A 21624-nucleotide genomic window follows, 5' to 3' on the forward strand; every position below is an offset into this window, starting at 1 on the left:
CATTCCCAAGTCCATCTACTCCGCTATATCAAATCTCTTCACTTTCTTCGCATTACTGATTCTGAAAGCTTGTTTTTGGGCACATACAGAATTATTCTTTTGTTCTTCCTGCCATGCCTGAACATCAACTCTGTGAGCATTTCGAAGGAATTGTATGCTGGGCCAGAGCACTCTTTTTTTTTTTCCCCCTCTCTCAGGAGGTAAGTGCTGCTTTCAGTTGTCAGATCTACACCTCCCCATGCTGATCTAAAGTAATAAGATCTGTGTTGATGTTGGCAGCCAGAAATGTAGAGATGATTGTGAAGGAAATTCTGAGTGAAACTCAGCTTGGAACTCTGATTCAAGTGGTGTATTTACATTGAGATTGAAGAGGGGCAGCTATGGCTGTGATTGTTAGGGAGTATTGGGATGATTGCCAGGTACTTAATCCATCTGCCTATAATCCAAGCCTGAACAGTGGCTTTCTTTTCTTGGATTCAGATGGTACAAACACATTAGATGCTATTCAAGCGCAAAAGAGTTTTGTGGTGCAAAAGCAGTGATAGAAATGGGGGAGGGGGCGGGGTGGGAATGAAATATTTGTGAAGAAAAACATGTCTTCTGGACTTAAAATATCACAGTTTTTGATTTGCCTTTATAAATGTATATTTTAAACTTAATACTTTTTATGGAATTGTGACTGAGATTGGGAAATAAATTGAAGGATTAAAAGAATTTGTGGATCAGTGCACATCTGAGTATTGTAAAATAGCAAGTTCATTTATTGGACCAGTAGAACGAATTGGGATAATTGATTCTGGAGATGAGTTGACAATGGGCAGAATTTAAAATTCAAGTCATTGACTTAAGTCTAGAAGTGAAAGGCTCTCAATCAATAGGCCTTTTTATGGTGAAACCCGGCATTAAAGCTGGCTCAAGATTTAAAAAAAAGGCAAACTTACCTTTGATGGTCACGACCTATAATGTGGATCCCGCGGTGTCTTTATGGAGAGCAGAGTCGGGAGCCGGCTTCCAGAGCTGAGGGAGGCGGGGCGAGTGGTGCAATAGTGCCGCCCATCACAGTGACATCAGGAATATGCGCTGAGAAGTAAAAGCGCCGAGTACGCAGATAGGTCCAGCGTGGTGTGTTTCTCCAGCATTGTGCATTTTCACTTTAAAAATTGTGGTTGGATCATGGGCTGACGTCGTCATCAGCCCTCCCCTTTGCAGCCGCTTTCAGCGGCATTCCTTTTATGGAGGAGGTGAAGTGACTATACTCCACCTTTAAGTGTACCCCCCACCCCCAGGTGGATGGAAGCTGGAGTGTATTCCAGCAGTCTATCCGCCTTCGGTCTTTTTATGGAGGTAAGTGCAGCGATGTAAAGACAAAGAATCTCTGTCTTCATATTTGCCTTTTTTTCTCTGTAAAAGGACCTAACGTAGCCATAAATTTACTGGATTGCCATTGATAACTTGCCTGCTTAGCTAATGTCCTCCTAGGAAGGCGATCTACTATTCTTATCCGGTCTGTCCACACGTGATTCCATTCTTGCTTTTCTCTCGACAATTAGCAAGGTGCCACATTCTCTAAGAATTGTTCAATAATTGATTTGAAAGCAAGTTGATTTAATAGCAAGTAATTAGTAAGACAAATAGACTGTTGGACTTTATTGCAAAGAGCGGTAATGCACAAAAGTCATGAAGTCAATACATTTGGAGTATCTTGCACAATTTGGTCTCCTTACTAAGAATGAATTGTGATAGTAAAGATTCTATCACCCATGTGTATATATACAAATTGTAGTGTAGGATGACTGTGATTGGCTGAGAGTGTAGTCACACCTACTGGCAGGTCTTCAAGGATTGCTCCAACCAGACCAGGTCATTCTGGACTGGTCAACCTACATGGATATGCTCCATTCTTCTAGTTAATAAAAGCCTTGGTTTGGATCAACAAGCCTTTGATTCTTTTGACGCTCTCTACATGAATCTTATCGATAAGGAGGCAGAATGCAGAGAGTTCATTAAGTTGATTCCAGCTGTGAAGGGGTTGAAGATGTATCAGAGCAAGTCTACATCCTCTGCAGTTTACAAAAAAGAGCCACATCTGATTGGAGTGTATAAAGTCCTGAGAGGGTGAAGGTGTAGATGCTGGAGGAAGGTTTCCTTTGATCTAGAAATTGAGAACACAACAAAAAAGTGGCAGCTCCGCTTGAGTTGCTGTAACGGCCATGGTGGTGCTGGTGTGGACCCAGAGAGAGTGGGGAGCTAACAGCACTCCCCGGTGGGTTCTAATGCCCAGTTTGATTTCCGATGGCTCTGAACAAGCTTTAAATGGCCCGTTAAAGGAGCTGCCAGTATTTTACTTAAAATTCTGCAACTGCAGGGTCTGGGCGCATGATGGCAGAGCTTGAGTTTGGCAGTGGCACCGAAGGGTTGCAGACTCTGGAGCAGCAGAGGGCACCAGTAACTGGGAGAGCAACCACCTTCCCCCCCCCCCCCCACCCCATTGAGAAGAAGCACAACCCTAAAGATGGTGACTATGGTGGTGGACCGGCGAGGGCTCCGTGGCTGAAGGACACACACAGGTGGCAAGGTGGTGGTGACTTGTATGCAGGGGATCCCACACAGGCTGCTGGTGACTTGAGGTCAAAGGGCTTGCACCAGGCAGCGGGCTGCTGGAAACTAGCTCATGAGAACCAGGTATCGGAACCGAGATTCAAGAGGATATAGGAGGGCTCCCAAAGGGCCCTGAGTGCCAAAGGGCTTCCTCATTGTGTTGGAGGTTTGGATCTGGGTTTAGGTTGGCGATGGTTTGAACTGAACTGGAATCCTGTGCAGCTTTGGAGGGTGCGGGAGCACTGGAAGTAAATTCATGGATACTCAGTGACTCTGGGCTACTCTCTTTTGCTTCTCTTTCTCTGATGTTAAGGGCAATGCTAATGGTGAATCTTTGTCTGACTTATGGCAGACTAAAGGCGATTTTGTATAAAAAATACAATTCTGCTTTATTACATGACAATAAATAGTATCTGATCATTTCAGAAAGAGGGAATGACCATTTAAGATGGCAATGAGGAGGAATAGTTCATGGGGAGGGGGAGGGGTCTTTGGAATTCTCTATCCTGAGGAGCTAATAGGTCATTGAAGACATTCAAGACCATTCAAGATAGATTTTCAGACAATAGATGAACGAAAGTTATGGAAACCAGAGAGGAAAATGGAGTTTGGAGAAAATTTAATCGGTCATGTGGGCTATCCTGATCATATTTTCTTGGGTTTCTTCCCGTTGACATCCAAATCCCATGAGTGAATGACAAATGTTTAAAAACAATCTTGGAATGACTATACAAGGGAAGGAAGAGGCAGTTACAATTAAATAGGTGATTCCATCATACCAGAGGGCATGATGCAGGGGCTTCTGCTTCACACATTTGTAAGAATGGGAATTGGGTGACCTCCACTAGATTCCTTGCGTGTCCTGATTTAAGATCCCCCGATCAGATGTTCAACTATTTTTTTCAATGTACAGCATGGCAACAGCCCATGAGTCCGTGCCGCCCAATTACAACCACTGTACGTTTTGAAGGGTGGGAGGAAACTGATGCACCCAAGGAAACCCACACAGACACTGGGAGGATGTACAAATTCCTTACAGACAGCTCCAGATTCGAACCTGGGTTGATGGCGCTGTAATGGAGTTGCACTAACCGCTACACTAACCATGCCGCTCTTGGGCATCAGCGAAGGCTGAAAGTCTATTCTATAGCCCCCACATACATGTGGTTCAGGGAAGCCTGAAGGAAACCTTCCCTAACACTTAATGGATGTACATGGTACAAAGTATCATGGGTGGATGTGTATATACCATAATATCTATATACCAACCAATTATAAATATTATTAATTTTTATTTATTTTTCTCTACCTTAAACATTTATTCTTTTTTTTCTTCATGGGATTTTAATTATATTTAATTTGCCAGTCTGTTTTATGTAACTGGGAAGTTTCAGCAAGTAAAACTTTCATAGGATCTGTATGTGACAATACTCTCATTCAATCATTCAACTTCCTGTTTGTCCACATCCACTACCGTTGAAAATGAACAGAATTTACATATTTCAATCAGAACAGAGGGCAGCACAGTTGGCATAAGGGGTGACACAGTTGGCATAGTGGTTAGTGCAATGTCTTTACAACAGCAGCGAATGGAACCGTGGTTTGAATCCTGTGCTGTCTGTAAGGAGTTTGTACGTTCTCCCAGTGTCTGCATGGGTTTTCTCCAGGGGCTCCGGCTTCCTCCCACCAATCAAAATGAACTGGGGGTGCAAATTAATTGGGTATAAATTGGCGGCACGGACTCGTGGGCCAAAATGGCCTGTCACTGCTGTATGCCTAAATTAAGAAAATAATTTAGAGCTGTAAACATTGAACCTGCAGTCGGATATTTTCACAACTATTCCAAACAATTCCACTAGCAAAGAAATAATTTTTTGGTGTCATCGTTGTTGGACAGCAAGGCCCCACAATCAGCATCAATCATCTATTTTTGGCATTCGTTGGCATCAGAAGAAACTGCCCTGCACTATTTCAATAGGATTTTAGAATATTTTGCATCCATTTGAGAGGATAGGCAAGGCATCAATTTGATCCTGCTTGCAACATAGGGAATCGTCATACCCTCAGCACCTTGCTGATTTGGGAATTGAGTCTAGGACTCGTCAGAGTGAGAGCTAAGACTGTAGCCATCATGTGATAAATCCTAGTCTACAAAAGGCAGCCCTCAGGAATTTTCCAACAATGCTCCTGAGCCACAAGAAGGAAGTGTGCAAGAATGTTTTGATAGAATTTCTGCAGTTCCATCAAATGAATCATTTGTAAAGCAGCTGCCTTTTGATTTTTATTTCAAATTTAAATTGATCCCAGAACAATGAGAGAACTGTAATATTTTTTCCCAAGTTTAGATGGCGAGTGAATTGGAAGGGAACTTGTAGATGGTAATATTCCATGTGCCTATTGCCCACAAACTTTGAGGAGGTGAAGACTTGGCAAGTGCAGACCCTAAGATTTAGGGGCAGAAGTAGGCCATTCAGCCAATTGAGTCTGCTCTGCCATTCCGTGATGAGCTGAGCAATTCTGCCATTCAGTCACATTCCCCTGCCCTCTCCCCAAAACCTGACTATTCAGATACTTATCAATCTCTGCCTTAAATACACCCAACAACACGGCCTCCACAACTACCCACAGTAACAAATTCCAGAGGTTCACCACTCTTTGTTTCTGTTTTAAATGGGCACCCTTCAAGTTCTGCCCTCTTATCCTAGACTCCCCTTGACTGGGAAATCACTTTGCCATATCTACTCTGTCCAGGCTTTTCAATATTCAAAATATTTCTATGAGGTACCCCCTCGTTCTTCTGAACTCCCCAAGGAGTACAGCCCAAGAGCCATCAAATGTTCCTCGTATGCTAATCTCTTAATTCCAGGAATCATTCTTCTCTGAACACTTTCCAGTGCCAGAACATCCTTTCTTAAATAAGGACCCCCACACTCCAAATGAGGCCTCACCAGTGAGTTAGAAAGCTTCCACATCTTGTATCCTATTTCTCTGGATACGAACATTTGCCTTCTTCGCCACTGTCTCACCCTTTAGGATATCCTGCACAAGAGCCCTGATGGCAGCCGGGGAAGAAGCTGTCCTTGCATTCATCTTTAGGCTCCTGTACCTTTTCCCCGACGATAGCAGAGTGAAGAGGGTTAGAGGGTGAAGGTGGTGAAGATAGAGGCTGCTTCTTTGAGACACCGACTCGTGAAGAAGCCCTCGACAGACTGATGTCTGGTGCCCGTGATGTTGCTGAGTAAAGTCCCCTTACAACTCCAAATTTTAGACCTTCTCCTCTCTAAATAATAGTCTTCCCTTTTATTCCTTCTACCAAAATGAATGACTGTACATTTTCCAACATTATATTTAATTAGCCGCTTCTTTGCCCGTTCTCCTAATCTATCATGAAGGTGGTACGCAATAAGGGGAATGATTGCTTCGGGACAATTGGCTGCCAATCAAATGAAACGCTTTATCCTGGATAATGTTGAGTTTTGACAGCAGTAAAAAAAAAAATACCTTTCACATTATATTTTTTTGTTTCACGTTGTGATCAGATTTCTCTTTGCTGCAAATCGTTGCTCTCCAAAGGCAAATGTCAAGTTAAAAAAGGGACACAATTATGGTAATCACAACACTTCTAATAGGCTATTGAAAGACAGATCTTTGGAAGGCCACTCTATATTTAAAAACAAATGTGACAAATTGTACTTTTCCTGCGCCATTGTCAAAGCCACTGACAATTCTCGTTATGGAATCTCTAGTACACCAAGCACTTGCAGGATGCAAGACATCATCAGCAGTGAAACAGACGAAGCATCTTTTCTCCCACCCCAAGCTGTGGCCATGCTATTCTTCAGTGTCAATAAATTGATCGAAGATTACCAAAAAAAAATCACAATCCAGCAGGAGTATGCTGAGCAAAACACCATCTGTAATTACTGTGACTGAATGCAAGGTGGGCCCTCAATACATGTTGAGATCTATCTTTGGCATTTTGTCAGTTTTTAATCTTCAGTAACAGGATTGTTTATGGTAATCATGTGAATCTGCACAAGAATCCTAAATAGTGGAGGGTGAAATCTTTGGTGTCTCTTTGCTTGTTGTTGAGGGAAGACGACAAATTTTTTGGCAAGGACTTCTCTCCATTCTACTGAAGCCATGACCCTCCATCAACATCATATTTTCCCTCAGACAACTCTGCCTATTCTCCCCAACATCCCCCCCCCCCCCGTGTATATTGTGGGAGTGGGGTATAATACTAAAGGCTATTTGGATGAATGCCAGTGTTCTGGTAATGCACAACCAAAATACAAGGCCAGAACAGGCAGAGCCTTGAGAAAAGTGGTAAGCACTGATTGGATTGCCTTTTTATGACCTTCCAGAAGCTTGGTGAGGATGGTAGACTATGGTTTACATTCTGAATTCATGAGGTCACTATAATTCTAGGACTTCTTAAAATCTCATGATTCTAGTCAAAAAATTATTTGTGATCCTATTGTAAGCCAGAGTTGCGTTGAATGCCCTTGTTATGTCCACTGGTCAAAGTATTGTAGCTGTTCCAAGCTCCTTGAAATGATCAACACCAATGAATGTACAGGTATCTTCTCCCTCAAACCTCCCTCTGATGAGTTGTTGAATGATGACCATTGTGGCTATTTGACTAAACGTGACGGGCTTTTGATTTTTTGAAAAGTAAAACAATATCCATTTACAAAAGGCAAATCCATGCATTTTTAATGCAGGTACTAACTAACCAGCATATGGTCACACACACACACACACACACACACACACACACACACACACACACACACACACACATACACACACACACACACACACACACACACACACACTATACACACACACACACAAATGTTCCAGGCTTTTCTGATATCTATGGAACAATTGTTCAGGTACACCCAACATCTGGAAGAAGTTATATAGCATCTTTAAGGAAAGGTTCCAAAACTCTTCATAGAATCAGGAAATAAAAACAACAGGAAACCATGAAAAGAGAAATGAGAGAAAATGTACATTTGGATTCTGTGAAGTTGAAATAAAGATTTGGACCAATACGACTCTAAACACCTGCCACCAATTTTGGAGTGAAGAACAGTAAGCCCAATGTTAAAAGTGATAGAACATTCGAGGTGGGAATTTTAACCAACATGAACTCAAATAGTGTGTATCATCTGCAAATTTGGCTCTTGATGACAGGATAGCATGAATGTTGGCAGCTGTTCATTAGAAGACTGTAGGCACATTTCTAGAACAAACAACAGGAGTTAAATTTCCACAAGATCCCATGCTCTTTTTAATTGGGTAAGACCGACATATGAAATTGAATTTTTTATCAAAGTAATTTGTGAAAATTGATTAGCAGATGCAAGAAAATGTACAGGAGTGATACGGAAATCAGATTTACATTTAGGTTTGGAAAGATGGCATGCGGAAATGCATAGTGGTATACCTTGTGAGAAGATTACATATAATTTAGGGAATGAGTATGATACTGTTTTTAAAACTTGGTGCCCATATTTACATATTATAGGCATTAATTTATAAAGGGTTTTCCCTGAACCTCATGAAAGCTTGTCAACTCCGTGGGATAAGTAAATGAATAATACAGAAAAGATACAAGAATGGTGGTTTGTTTGTTTGTTTCTTTCTTTTATTATATTATATTTTCTTGTCTTTTCTTTGGGGATTATTATTTGAGGGAAGGGGCTTGGGGGGATTCGGGGGATATATAATAATTTGATTTATGTGAATGTTGCCTTTTGTATCTGGATAGTAATCCATGTATGGAAACAAATAAAATATTGAAAAAAAGAACATTGTAAGGAAAAGAGACGTAATTGTGCTATGAAAATTGGCTTTAATGAGATTTGATTGCCAACTGTTTTTGACAGTAACATTCACACATGAAAGACAACTTTTTACCAGAACAATGATTAAACTGGCACCTGCTTTCTGTGGTAAACTTCAATCAAACTATTATTGACCAAGTACAATTGCTGCACACCATTGTATGGAAAGCACACACTTTGCTTCCTATCTCGTGTATTTCATTAAAATGATTTCTGGTGTCTGTACAACACTAATTAGGAGAGAGACCCAAGATCAGAAAAATAGAAAATTTTCAACAGATTAAGATATGTTTTATTTATTTTTAAGTATACCTCTAATCCCCAGCCATTTCTCATTTGTCCCACTCTTGGATCTTGAAATTAATCGATAAATGCACAATAGATTTACTGCATGAATTCCTGAAAACTTCCTAGTCTTACCTCACAAACGTCGTAGAACCTGCATCACAGGATCAGGCCCTTGCTCATGTGCCTCTCTAAATGCCTCTTGAATGTAGCTATCGTATCTGTATCCAAATTCCAGCACTCCTATTACTCTGTATAACATAGAAAAATAGGTGCAGGAGTAGGCCATTTGGCCCTTCAAGCCTATACTGCCATTCAATATGATCATGGCTGATCCGTACCTGGTTCCTACCTTCTCCCCAATTCCCCTTGATCCCTTTAGCCACAAGGGCCAAATCTAACCTACTCTTAAATATTGACAAGGAACCGACCTCAACTACTTCCTGTGGAAAAGAATTCTACAGATCCACCACCTTCTGAGAGAAGAAATCTTTCTTCATCTCAGTCTTAAACAACTTCCCCCTTATCCTTAAACTGTGACCCCTGGTTCTGGTTTTTCCCAGCATTGGAAACAACCTACCTGCATCTAGTCTGTCTAAACCCTTAAGACTTTTATATGTTTCTATAATATCCCCCCTCGATCTTCTAAATTCCAGAGAATCCAAGCCTTGTCAATCCAACCTTTCTTCATACGCAAGACCTTCCATCCCTGCTATCAGTCTAGTGAATCTTCTCTGCACCCCCTCATAAATCTTTAAACTTTCCCCTCTCATTTTAAAGCTATGGCCTCTAGTATTCAACATTTCGACTGGGAGGGAAAAAGACCGAATATTTATTTACATTTCTCATAATTTTATACCATAAACACACTGTTGATACACTCAGGGAACACTGCAGTTTGCTTTTGATTAAAATCCCCATCATAATAATAGCTTAAATGTATCTCGATATTTTCTTTTACCAGCTCACCTTATTTGGTATTTAAAAAAAAAATCCCAATGCTTTGGCTGTTGGGGAGCTACTAGATGCCATAGCTTTCTCCATCAAGACTGTGTTTTCTCACAATGTTCAGGTGGATGCCTTGCTTTCCCAGCACACACTCTGGTTCCATTAGGGACTGATAACAAGAGCCAAATTGAATCATGCTTTTTGGACAATTGCCAAATTTAAAGATTATTTGAATTATTATTTATTTCTTCCCCACACCAATGCAAATATGTGCGCACACTCAAGATGGATACACCTTACGCATTTAGTTTTAAGACAAGTTCTGGTGTGACTGTTCAATCGTATTGTAATTAGTCTGTGATTTTTTTTTAAAAAAACTTGTCTCTCTGTCATTCAGTGCAATTTGCAACTTTGCCGAGTGACAGATAGGACTTTTCCGCCAAGACATGTAATTTTCAGGTTTGTTCAGAGTAATGCTTTTTATCTTGTCGTTCACTAGGTGAAGGGAGGGGTGAGTTTTTGCAGTAATGAAAGCAGGCTTTGAAATGATTAAAAATGGGGAATTTCTATATTTTGTATTTCACAGCTCTAAAATAATTTTTAACATTAATTTCGTTCAAGAAATGAGTTTGTTGATGATGTATTAAATCATGTCTCAGCTGTGACTGCCTTATTTGAATAAAACTGGCAGGCTGGGACGAACTCTTTTGTTTTAATGAGTGATTTAAATTGTCTGAATTTTGCAATGAATGTATCCGGGTGAGTCACCTGGTTGGCACTGAGTTGTTGATCTTAGTGAGGGGTGCAAAAAGAGACTCTGCTATTACTGTTGCGTGCATATGGTTTCTTCTCCAGAATGGGGTGAAATTATCAGTAGCTTTGATTCCTGCTGAAGAGTCCCTGAAGCATTGCATCATTCTTAGCTGCAATGGCACGTGGGTTGAAATTGCCTTCCAAGACTCTTTCGATATGGTTACTGGTGATGGTAGGTAGTGTTCAGAAACCATGGAATTGCAGGACAAAATTAATGCATTCAAGAAAGGAGAAATATTGTACTCTAGGGTTCAAGTAATTTGCAAAGAATTTATAGTAGAAAATGATCATTTGGCCCAGTTAATCCATGTCTACCTTCTCACAATCTTCCGCATTCTAACCTGGCACCTTATCTTCCCATTTCTTGCTCCCTGATGTACTTATCTATTTTTATGTTCAATGCATCTGTGTGGGTGTCTCCGAATCAGAACCAGAACATTCTGGAATTCAGAACATCATCAGAATCATGAACGTCATGAAGCGCAATGTTTTGTGGCGGCGTCGGAGTGCAAGTATTGCGATAAATGACACATCAAAATAAATAAATAGTGCAGGAAAGTAGGAGAAAGTGAGGTGTTGACTGTGGTTTATTGTCCATTCAGGAATCTGATGGCAGAGGGGAAGAAGCTGGCCTTGTGCCGGTGGGTGCTCGCCTTCCGGCTCCCCGTGCCACTTTCCTGATGGTAGCAGAGTGAAGAGGGCACAAGGGATTGCTTAAGGTGGGATGTGAGTGGGAAGGTAAGGTTGAGAATCACCGCCCTAGACCCAATTGTTACTGAAATATTTTGCTTGCGAAAAATTGTCATTGGCCCATTTCCTTTGGAGTTCTGAAAACGAGCACATAACGAGTCAATGAGGTACGATTAAAACAGTAGTTTTCTTTCCACGTGCATCCCACCTTAAGCAATCCCTTAATAATCACAGAGCATCTATGGCATAGGGATTACTTAATGTGAGTGGAAAGAACAAGGTGGAGAACCATTGGTCTAGAGCGAAGGACACTAAGGATGCAAAGATCCTTGGTAGCAATTTTTCCATTTATTAAGAATAAAGTTTACTTTGGGGGGAAAAAATAAAAGCAGCTAGATTTTTTATTTGTTTAAAAGAAGCAGGGCGATTCCTCATCGTGGAGGTTCTCCGAGCCAGCCGAAGATGAAGAACCTGAGCAGAAGAAGCGATGTAGTCCTTCCATTCCGACAAACACCCTCTCTTGTTCTGGAGAGTAAAAACAATCTGCTGGAGGAGCTCAGCAGGCTGGACACAGCACCAGTGAAGGGAAAGGAACTGCCAGGCTGAGACACTGTGATTTTTGCTCCAGTGTCTCTCCTCCTTGGAGTCCCTGAGGAGGCAGCAGAGGTTGAGCCAAGAGGCAACAGAATGAGTCCAGTTTCCCAGGCCCTGCTTCCATGTTGATTTAATAAAGCAACACAGGCAAGGGCAAAAGTTCGAGAGAAAAATTCTCTGCCTCTTGTATTGAGGAGCAGACACTGGCTCACCACTCCATTTCCACATCTCAGTGCTGGACTGTCTAATTCTGGCCAGTAGAATGAAGGAGAATCCAGCCTCAAGCATCGATGTGGGAAGTGCAACTCTCGTCTGGGTGTGGGAACTGGCCTGCTTTTGTTAATTTCACCCCAATCAGTGGACTGCTGCAGCAACAAATTGCATCAGTAACGCGAGTTTGTTGCATAAAAGCCTGTCCCAAAGTCTTTTTTTGTGCAAAATCTTGATATTAGGGAGAACACAAGATAAAAGAGCAGGTAGGCCCATCGAGTCTGCTCTGCCATTCTAATCATGAGCTGATCTATCCTCCCACTCAGCCCCACTCCCTGGCTTTCTCCCCGTTACCCTTGATAACCTGACTAATCGAATACCTCTCAATTTCTGCCTTAAATACACCCACTGACCTCGCTTCCATAGCTGGCTGTGAGAATAAGTTCTCTAGACTTATGACAGAAATCTTTCCACATATCTGCTTTAAATTGATGCCCTCTTATTCTGAAGTTATGTCCAATTTTAAATTTAAAATGTTATAATGTTTTTTTTTTAAATTTAGACTTACAGCACGATTACAGGCCATTTCAGCCTACGAGTCTGTGCAGTCCAATTACCCTATACCCCCGGTACATTTTGAACAGTGGGAGGAAACTAGAACCCCCGGGGAAAACCCACACAGACACAGGGAGAACATCATAATTCCTTACAGACAGACCGGGATTCGAACTCCAATCCCGACTGCTGGCACCGTAAAGGCATTGCGCTAACTGCTACGCGAACCATGCCACTCTAGGGGGCTCTCTTGTCTGAGTACCCCCTCCCATGGGAAGCATCCCTGCCACATCTACTCTGTCCAGGCCTTTCAAAATGTTTCTATGAGGATCCCCCCCCCCTCATCTTTCCAGCAAGTACTCCAGTGAGTACAATCCAAGAGCCGATAATCGTTTGGGTGAGGAAATGACCCAAGGAGGAGGGAGAGCTTGTGAATCGAGAGGTTAAGGAGGGGGAAATCATAGCTCAGCTTCCGAAAAGTTCATCAGAAAAAGCATCAGAAATGGAAACTTTGGTGAAATCTGCCAGTGTCTGGATTTCATTTGGGGATGGCAAGGAGCTCGCCACAATGGTAAATGTTTTAAAGCTAAATACCAATCTATAATATTAACGCACTTCCTTTGGTAAGTGGGGTCCAACTGCTTGTGCAGTGTCTTGTGACATTATGGCGATTGGTTGCTAATACTTTGCCATTATTCAGCTGAATGGCCTCACTGGATGTTGGCTTATTTTCCATTCTGCCCAGCCTCTTCCGTTATTCATGACTATCTTCCCACAAAGGAACAATTTGAGACATTATTATACGGTGGAAGGAGCGTTGCTATGGTATGCCGTAGAATAAGTCCAGTAACTCAAAGCAGACCAGCTCTCTCTCAGCAATGATAATAGGTCATATGTGCTTAATTTAATTATTGGAAGTTGGTAAACTCATGAATTTGCAGAGATATTCACTGATTAAAAAACATTTTCTCCACCTTATCCCTCCCTCTCTCTCTTTTTCTCTTTTCCTTTTTTCTTTCCTTTCCCTCTTCCCCCTCTTCCCTCCCCCCTCTCTTTTCCTTCTTTCTTCCTTCCTCTCTTTCCTTCCCCTCTCTTTTCTCCCTTCTCTCTTTCCCCCTCTCTCTTCCGCACCTCTCTCTCTTCCCCCTCTTTTAACCCCCTCTCTGTTTTCTTTTTATCTCCTCTCTCTCTCTCTCTCTCTCTCTCTCTCTCTCTCTCTCTCTCTCTCTCTCTCTCTCTCTCTCTCTCTCTCTCTATTGGTTTGTGTCATTGGTCTGTGACTGGAGTGCTGGGTATTTATTTTATGCTGGATCAACTTCAGACGCTGTTCTCACGGAATAGTTTAGCTCTAACTGGTACAGTAGATTAAAATGATTCCACTCAGTCACTGTTTTGGGAGAGACTACTTGGATCTGCAGTATGTCACTGACATGGCTTCACTTTCATTGCAAAGTGGTACAAACATTCCCAAATAATGTTATAAACTAGCAAACATTTCTCACCATCATGGTGAAATAAATGTTACTTCTCTTAATTCAAGGGAAAAGAAGAAACCTTTCATTATTGTAAAGGTAAATTTCAATGAGATATGGGTTGGTAAATGGAATCGTTTAAAAGAAAAGGCTCTAGCACTAGTTGATGGAAGGTAGACCTGGACTTAGTTTTTGACAAATTGGTGTTGGTGCTGCATATCTTACCATTGGCCTTTGACAAACTTTGACAGCTCTGCTAAACATGATCCACGTGCAGGGACTTGACCAGAAGCATCACCTTACAACTTTTGACTCCACAGATGCTGCCTCACCCACTGAGTTATCCCAACATCGTGTTTTTAATGTTCCAGATTCCAGCATTTGCAGTCTCTTTTGTCTGCATGGTGCCCTAATTGTCTTGTGATGCTTGGATCTCCTGCACCTGGTGTCGCATTGCATTAGGATTCCTGTTTCTGATATCTACGGACCCTCTCATGACTCCAGATATATTGAAGTGCATGTCTGAAAATTGATGCTTTGAACAAGTCCCTTTCCCTCCATCAGCCTTGTCGATCCACTAACATCTTCTCTCACCAACCACACCTTCTCCTTTGTATCCCTGCCTCTCTTCCCTTGCCTCCCATCTGTCAGATTCTACCCTAGCCACGATGTGTTTTCCTACATGTGCTTCCTTCCTGAACTGGTGCTCAGAGAATACTGAACTTGCAAGTGGTAGACCCCAGGCTTAACCATCTCTGCAGTGCCACGTGGTAACTGATTAACGCAGCATGAGAGGCATTTGTATTTCTGGGCAATGGTTAATGAAGTTCAATGTTACAGTGTGGTGCGATCCTTAGTGGTACAGAAAATGCTGACTAACAGAATGTTGCCCCTCAGTACGAGGGGAGGTCTTGGGGGTTAACCACTATTGCTGGTATTCCAGTGTAACGCAGCAATGATCTGCAGTTGCGAGAGAAAATTCAATGATGAAAGAAGTGCATTGAGCCATTCAACTCCCTGTAGTTGTTCACCGTTGGTTAAACCATGATTAATCTGCAGTTTAGTTCCCTTTGCTCCCTAGTCACTAAAAACAGACTTAAATATATTTTGACTATTTTGTTGAATATTTTATTTCTAGATTTTCAAACTCAAGCAATCAATCACAAATCACAGTTGTCCATCATAAACAAAATTCACGGTTGAGTCTGAGCCATATCCCCCTCCCCCACTCAGAGCACAATTACGCACAACATTCAAGACCCCCACGACAAAGGTCGGGAGCACATCAGGAATTTGTCACAGCCTGACGGCCGGCACCGAGGCTGTTGCATTTTACTTGTTAGGGCTGGAACGGACCCCTCCCTCAGTAGAAGGATGGGTGGGGGAAGGCAGGGTGGTGAGATATGCAGGTCCACACTATAACTGTGCTCCTTTAAAATTTAAATATGGTTGCCAAACTTTTAGAAAAAGGTTATTATTTTCCCTTAAGTTATAGGTGATTTTCAGCACACCGTGCCCAAAGGAGAGTCAGATTTCCAGGTAACCTCCTTGCATTTCCTGTCCACTGCCAATGCAATCATTACAAATTGGATTTGGAATTTGGACGGCTTCATCTTCAGCCTTCCTATTTCCCAATAGGAACAGTTCTGGGTTCTGTGGGAATTCTTTACCTATGATTTTTTTTTCTTCTCTAGGGCTTGGCTTAGTTCCACCCAGAAGGGGTGTGCACACAATCCAGATTGTGTGCACAAAGGTTCCTGTTGCAATGCCACATTTAAAGCATTGGTCTGAAATTTCTGGTTTAGTTTTATTCAATTTTTTGCGGTGTCAAAAGTTGCTGGTGAATAAAGTTATACTGTCACCAGCCTCTATAGCGCTGTTAATAATCATCGTCATGTTGTTCCGATACAGATCTGACCAGCACTGCCCATCAATCATTTTTGACTCCCACCTTTGCTTTGATTTATGAAGTCCTGGTTTAGGACCTTCCCTTTGGAGTAAAAAATGCATCACCAAGATGAACTCCCCTGTGTTCCCCTTTCAAATCAGGGTCTCTTTGTCACTGCATATTGGTAAAGTCATGGATGGACCTAATTTGTCCCTCAAGATAGATCTTATCTGAAGGTAGCAGAAGAACATCTTATTTGACAAGCCATGTTGAGTCACTCAAATTACATTATTTGTCCTACTCATAACAATCCTTGATGCACCTGACCCTCTTTCGGCACCAGGTGTCCAGGATCTTGTTGTCTATTGTCAATGTAATTAATCTATTCAGAGTCGGGGGTGTTTGTGGGCACATCCCCACTTTAGACCCTATGTATTGATTAATTTTGTTCCAGGAAGAAATTGTGTTTTAATATGGGGTGGTCTTTTTTACCAGATAATAATTTAATGTCCCACTTGTAAACAGTCTCCTGTTACCATCTCACCCACCATGTGCAGACCAATTTGTACCAGGTTGGTACACCTCCCCCCTCAAATAGTGAGGCGATGTACCTCGACTGGGTTGCCCAATAATATTTCTTAAAGTCTGGTAAGCTTAAGCCACCCAGACTAAATTCCCAGGTTAGTTTTTCCATAGAGACCCTGGCTGCCTTCCACAAAAACCTTCTAACATGTAAGTTCTGAAAGAATCCCCAGGGCAGCGCCACAGGCAAAGTCTGGAAGAGGCACAAGTCTCGGCAAGACCTTCATTTTAACATAGTTGACCCTGCCCACCAGTGTGATAGGCAGGGCCATGGACCTATTTAAGTCCTCCTTGATTCTCCTGAGCAAAGGGCTATAGTTGAGCTTATATAAATTATTTAGGTTATTGCCCACCCTAACTCCAAGATGTTTGATCCTGTTTTGCGGCCAATTCAAATGACTATTCTCTCGATATTGGCAATAATCCCCCTTAGTAAGTGGCCTGACTTTGCTCTTATTCCAATTGATCTTGTACTCAGAGACCTCTCCGCAGTCTTCCAGAGTAGAGTGGAGCCTGGCCAGCGCGTTTACTGGGTCTGTCAGATATGTCAGCACACCATCAGCAAGAAGATTGATTTGTGTTCCTCCTGGCCTGCCCTAAGTCCCTTGATGTCTGGATTTTGGCAAATGGCCTGGGCCAATGGCTCCATAGCTAGTACTCCAGCTAGAGCTGGAGATAATGGACAACCTTGCCTACTGGTTCTTGACAGTGGGAAGGCTGAAGAAATTTACCCATTGGTTGCCTTGGGCACGTGGTACAATGCCCTTATCCAATTTAATAAAAGTTGGACCGAGCCTCACATTTTTCCAGCACCTTGAATAAGAAGTCCTCCAATCTGTAAAATGCTTTCTCTGATATTTTAATGGACATGATATCCACAGTGAGGTCTTTGATTTCTATTGGTGTTTCTGTTTTTGAATTCTGAGTGGGCCTATACTCTCTTGTTCTAGAATCGCTGTCAGAGGCAACAATTATTTCTTGCCCAACCAGAATGTGAACATTTCACCAAACTTTATTGCATTCACCCCTCTAAACTCAAGGGAGAACAACTGGGGTTCATAACTTAACCCTTGATGCTCCAGAGATAATGGTTTGGTGTCTGTGGTTTATCTTCTCCAAAGCCAATGCATCCAACCCAAAGTTCCCCACCCAAAGTGGAACACAATACTTCAAAGGTGTCTGACCCTGTTTCTAAGGGATTAATGTGATTCTTTATTGATTGTTGGATTCCAAATCCCTTGAGGTAAAGGGCAACATTTCATTAGTCTTTGATTACTACAGTATATGTACGTAGTTTACAGGCTTTTAATGATTTGTGTTCATGGGTGCCATTGATCATCTAAATGGATACCTAAATTTTTGATCATCCCAATGTCCTTGTTTACAATAATTTGCTGTCAGTGTTGGTTCTGTGCAATTGCTCCTTCTGTCCAATAGCCTACCAGTCACCCTTGGGCAAGGTGTAGTACCTGTTTAGCCTCCCAATCAGGGTCACATGAAGCCATGGGGGGTGGTTTCTACAGGCAGTTTCTACAAATTGGAATTTATGATTGTAAAACAAAAAACGCTGGGCAGATGAATCAATGGCTAAGGTTACCCGTCCATGTATGGACACTGCAACTGAAGAAGGCAATGGGAAACCACTTCAATATTTTTCCCTTGTATAATCCTGAACTCAACGTCGACTACGATCTCAGCTCAAAGATGGAGCCTTCATCGAAGGAGAACAGGGAGGCAACAACTACATAGATTGTGACTGATGGAGAGACATGATCGCCCACACTGAATGATATTTCTAGTATATAGTCCACGTTATAAATGTACATAACCTCGTACTGTTTGTCCCTGATTTCTCGCTTTCAATGTCTAATTCTTCTTTCTTTGGCTTGGCTTCGCGGACGAAGATTTACGGAGGGGTAAATGTCCACGTCAGCTGCAGGCTCGTTGGTGGCTGACAAGTCCGATGCGGGACAGGCAGACACGGTTTCAGCGGTTGCAGGGGAAAATTGGTTTTTGTCAGTGAGGTGGGCTCTGCGGTCTTCTTCAAAGGAGGTTGCTGCCCGCCGAACTGTGAGGCGCCAAGATGCATGGTTTGAGGCGAGATCAGCCCCTGGCGGTGGTCAATATGGCAGGCACCAAGAGATTTCTTTAGGCAGTCCTTGTACCTCTTCTTTGGTGCACCTCTGTCACGGTGGCCAGTGGAGAGCTCAATAATCATAGAGACCTAAATGCATGGAAATTAAATATTAAAGGATTTAATTTTCTGTGTAATTAATGCTCTTAATTTTATTTACATATGTTTTGTATTATAGGCTGCTTGCCATGAAATTTTCTTTATCTTTTCCCAAATTTTCCACTGCAATTATTTTGTAATGAAATGTTCTTCATTCACTATCCAGTATTGGGTACACAGCTTTTTAACCTCCATGAAAGGGAAGGAAGAAATTCATTCTTTGTTATTTGCTCCAAATATACAACGTACATTGTGCTTAGCTTTCAAAATTTGTTTCCTTTGAAATCAATGGGAATGTCAAAAAAGTTACTACAGAGGATAGGATTCTACCTTATCGATCCTACATTTAGATGTAAACAATCAAGAAAACTTCTCCAGTCTGAAGCCATCTGTGAATAACAATACAGACAATTGGATCCATTCAACAAAGCCAGGGGAACAATGAAAATACACAATACATCAGCAAAATTGCTGTCAACCAACCATGTGTTTTGCTGGACTGCGCAGTATTTCTTCCATCCTTTAGTTATGGTGGTAAAGGTTCTAAGATTTGTTTTGTTCCAGGAAAAATCTACCTGGTGCTGACTGGCTTTTTCTGCAGCTTGGGTAAAGAGTATAAATTCGACATGCAATGAGTGAGAAATGGCCACGCCTTAAAGTGCTGCCCACTGAAGAATGGAAAAAACTATTAACATTCCAATCTAGTCCCTCCAGGACCTCCAGCGTTGCTGCACAGGGTGGTTGACACTGTAAAGATGAACTTCAAGCAGCTCCCCAGCAAGGTGGAGGATTTGTACACAAACCTTTCATCTTGGGGTACAGCAGGTGATTCGTGGCTTGCTGTTATTTAACCGATAACCTGCTCAGTTTCTTTGAGACCACACCTTGGGTACCCACTACAAGGAACTGTGCAAATAGAACTGTGGGGTCAGCCAGAGTTTAATCTCTGCCTGGCGGAGTAAGATGTAAGGGAAGCATTTGGGGGGGGAAGTTCAGGGTTTTGAAAAAAAGTCACCTAAGAGTTGTGTGGCAGGTAGAACTCCCCTTTCACTTTTGCAAAGTACGATGATTTTACCAGAGGGTTAATGATTTCAGTCCCACTCATGCACATTAGTTTTGAAAGGAGTTCTGTCCTGTCAGAGGGGCATCACACATACTTGAATCTTTATCTGCTCTAAGAAAAAAATCCCATGGTGGCATTTGTAAGACAACAGTGGAGCTACTGCTGGTGCCCTAACCTAAATTAATCCCTTAATTGTCACCAGAAACAGATTATCTCGTAATGTTGCTGTTCTTTGATTTATAAAATGCTTTCAGATGTGCTGAGTTTATCAAGGATTCTATAGAAATGCCAATAATTATTTACTTCTTTCCATCCAGTGACGATGTTCAGCAATGATTCCTTCTATAAGAAGATTAACAATAGAATGAAAACCATGGGGCAGATGCTGCAACACGGCTAACATTAGCTCCTTTTTCCATTAGCATATTATGAATAACTATTGAAATCTGAAGCATAATATGTAGAAAATTGTGCATTTGTTCAATCGTTAACAGAATAGGGGGGAAAAAAAATTACACTCAACAATGCCACATTTTGAATTCTTTTGTTCACTTCATTTTCTCACTCCATTCCTTTCACGGAGACTTTCATAGGTCCAAGGGAGAAAGAAAATTGATACAGAGATGACACTGATAACAGCCATTTAACTGGCAGCCATTTCTACCATTATTGTTGGAATAGTTGAGTAAAGATTTGTTAACAGTTCTTGTTTTATATAATTATATGTACGCACAATATCTCAGCGCTTTGCATTCCTCTGTAATAGCGATTTCCCTCTGTAAATAAAAATAAATCTAGTATGGGGCAGCATTTCTTAATCTCGCCACCCAACAGATTTAGGAACCTCTTGTGTTTGTTTTAAAAATGCAAACTCATCTATTTTGAATGGGTTAATTCAATCAACGTTAGCTTTTGTTAAATTCCTGCTAATGCAGAAAAATAGAATATTTAAGGATTAATTGAAATTAAATCGACTGTTAGTAAGTATATTTCCACTGGTGGTTTACAAACTAAAACACCATCAAATTATTAGCTGCTACTATCTTGGACTGGAATTATTTCATTGTCCCTTGTATATTTTACTGCCTCTCAAGCAAGATTTCCATTAGTTATCAATTCCTTCCATGCATTACATTTTGGAACTCAATCATTTTTAAGTTTTATAGCAAATTCCTAAGCTCTATTGCCATTAAAACCATGACAAATAGCTAATGCCATAATGTCCTGTTTATTTTATTGAGGTATAACATTTTAAAAATTATTTAAGATGGAAATAACTTTGAGCTTTAATACAGTCATAACATATTCTGATGCTTCCTCTCTCTTAAAAGACAAATTACTCTGGACAACAACTTTTTTCCAAAAGGTTTGCTACCTGGGGAAAAAAAAAATGGGGATAAGATAGACAACTTCAAGCTGAACACAAAGATAATGTCACATTTGCTGTATCAAGTAGAAAGTTGGAGAAACATTAAATTAACTTTTGAATTTAACATTAAGCCACAAACGTAACGGAATGTATCGCAGCTGTGGCGACATTGTTAAAACAGTTCTGATACATTGAATCTTCCTGAAGGCAATAAATGCTGCACTGACTATGCTATTGCCTGAAGAACATGCGCATTAACATTGTGTTCAATCTATATCAATGTAATGCACAGCATCTGTATATGTGTGCTGTTTTATTGCATCTATCCTGACTAAGCATGCTCAGGCCTAAGACAACATTTGCATAGTACCTGTACTGAGTGCCTGCCCAGGCATGCTTGGACTGATCAAAATAGCTTGCTTTGTGGGCAATATACTAGTAGACTTAAAATATGACAGGAAATCAC

General features: G+C 41.4%; 1 protein-coding gene across 1 annotated transcript in view; it reads left to right on the plus strand.

The window, feature by feature from the left end:
* Window positions 1-21624, plus strand: part of rnd2 (Rho family GTPase 2) — a 76759-nt gene that overhangs the window by 30810 nt on the left and 24325 nt on the right. The window lies entirely within an intron of this gene.

Source organism: Narcine bancroftii, chromosome 12 (assembly GCF_036971445.1).
Source record: "Narcine bancroftii isolate sNarBan1 chromosome 12, sNarBan1.hap1, whole genome shotgun sequence".
NCBI classification, from domain to species: domain Eukaryota; kingdom Metazoa; phylum Chordata; class Chondrichthyes; order Torpediniformes; family Narcinidae; genus Narcine; species Narcine bancroftii.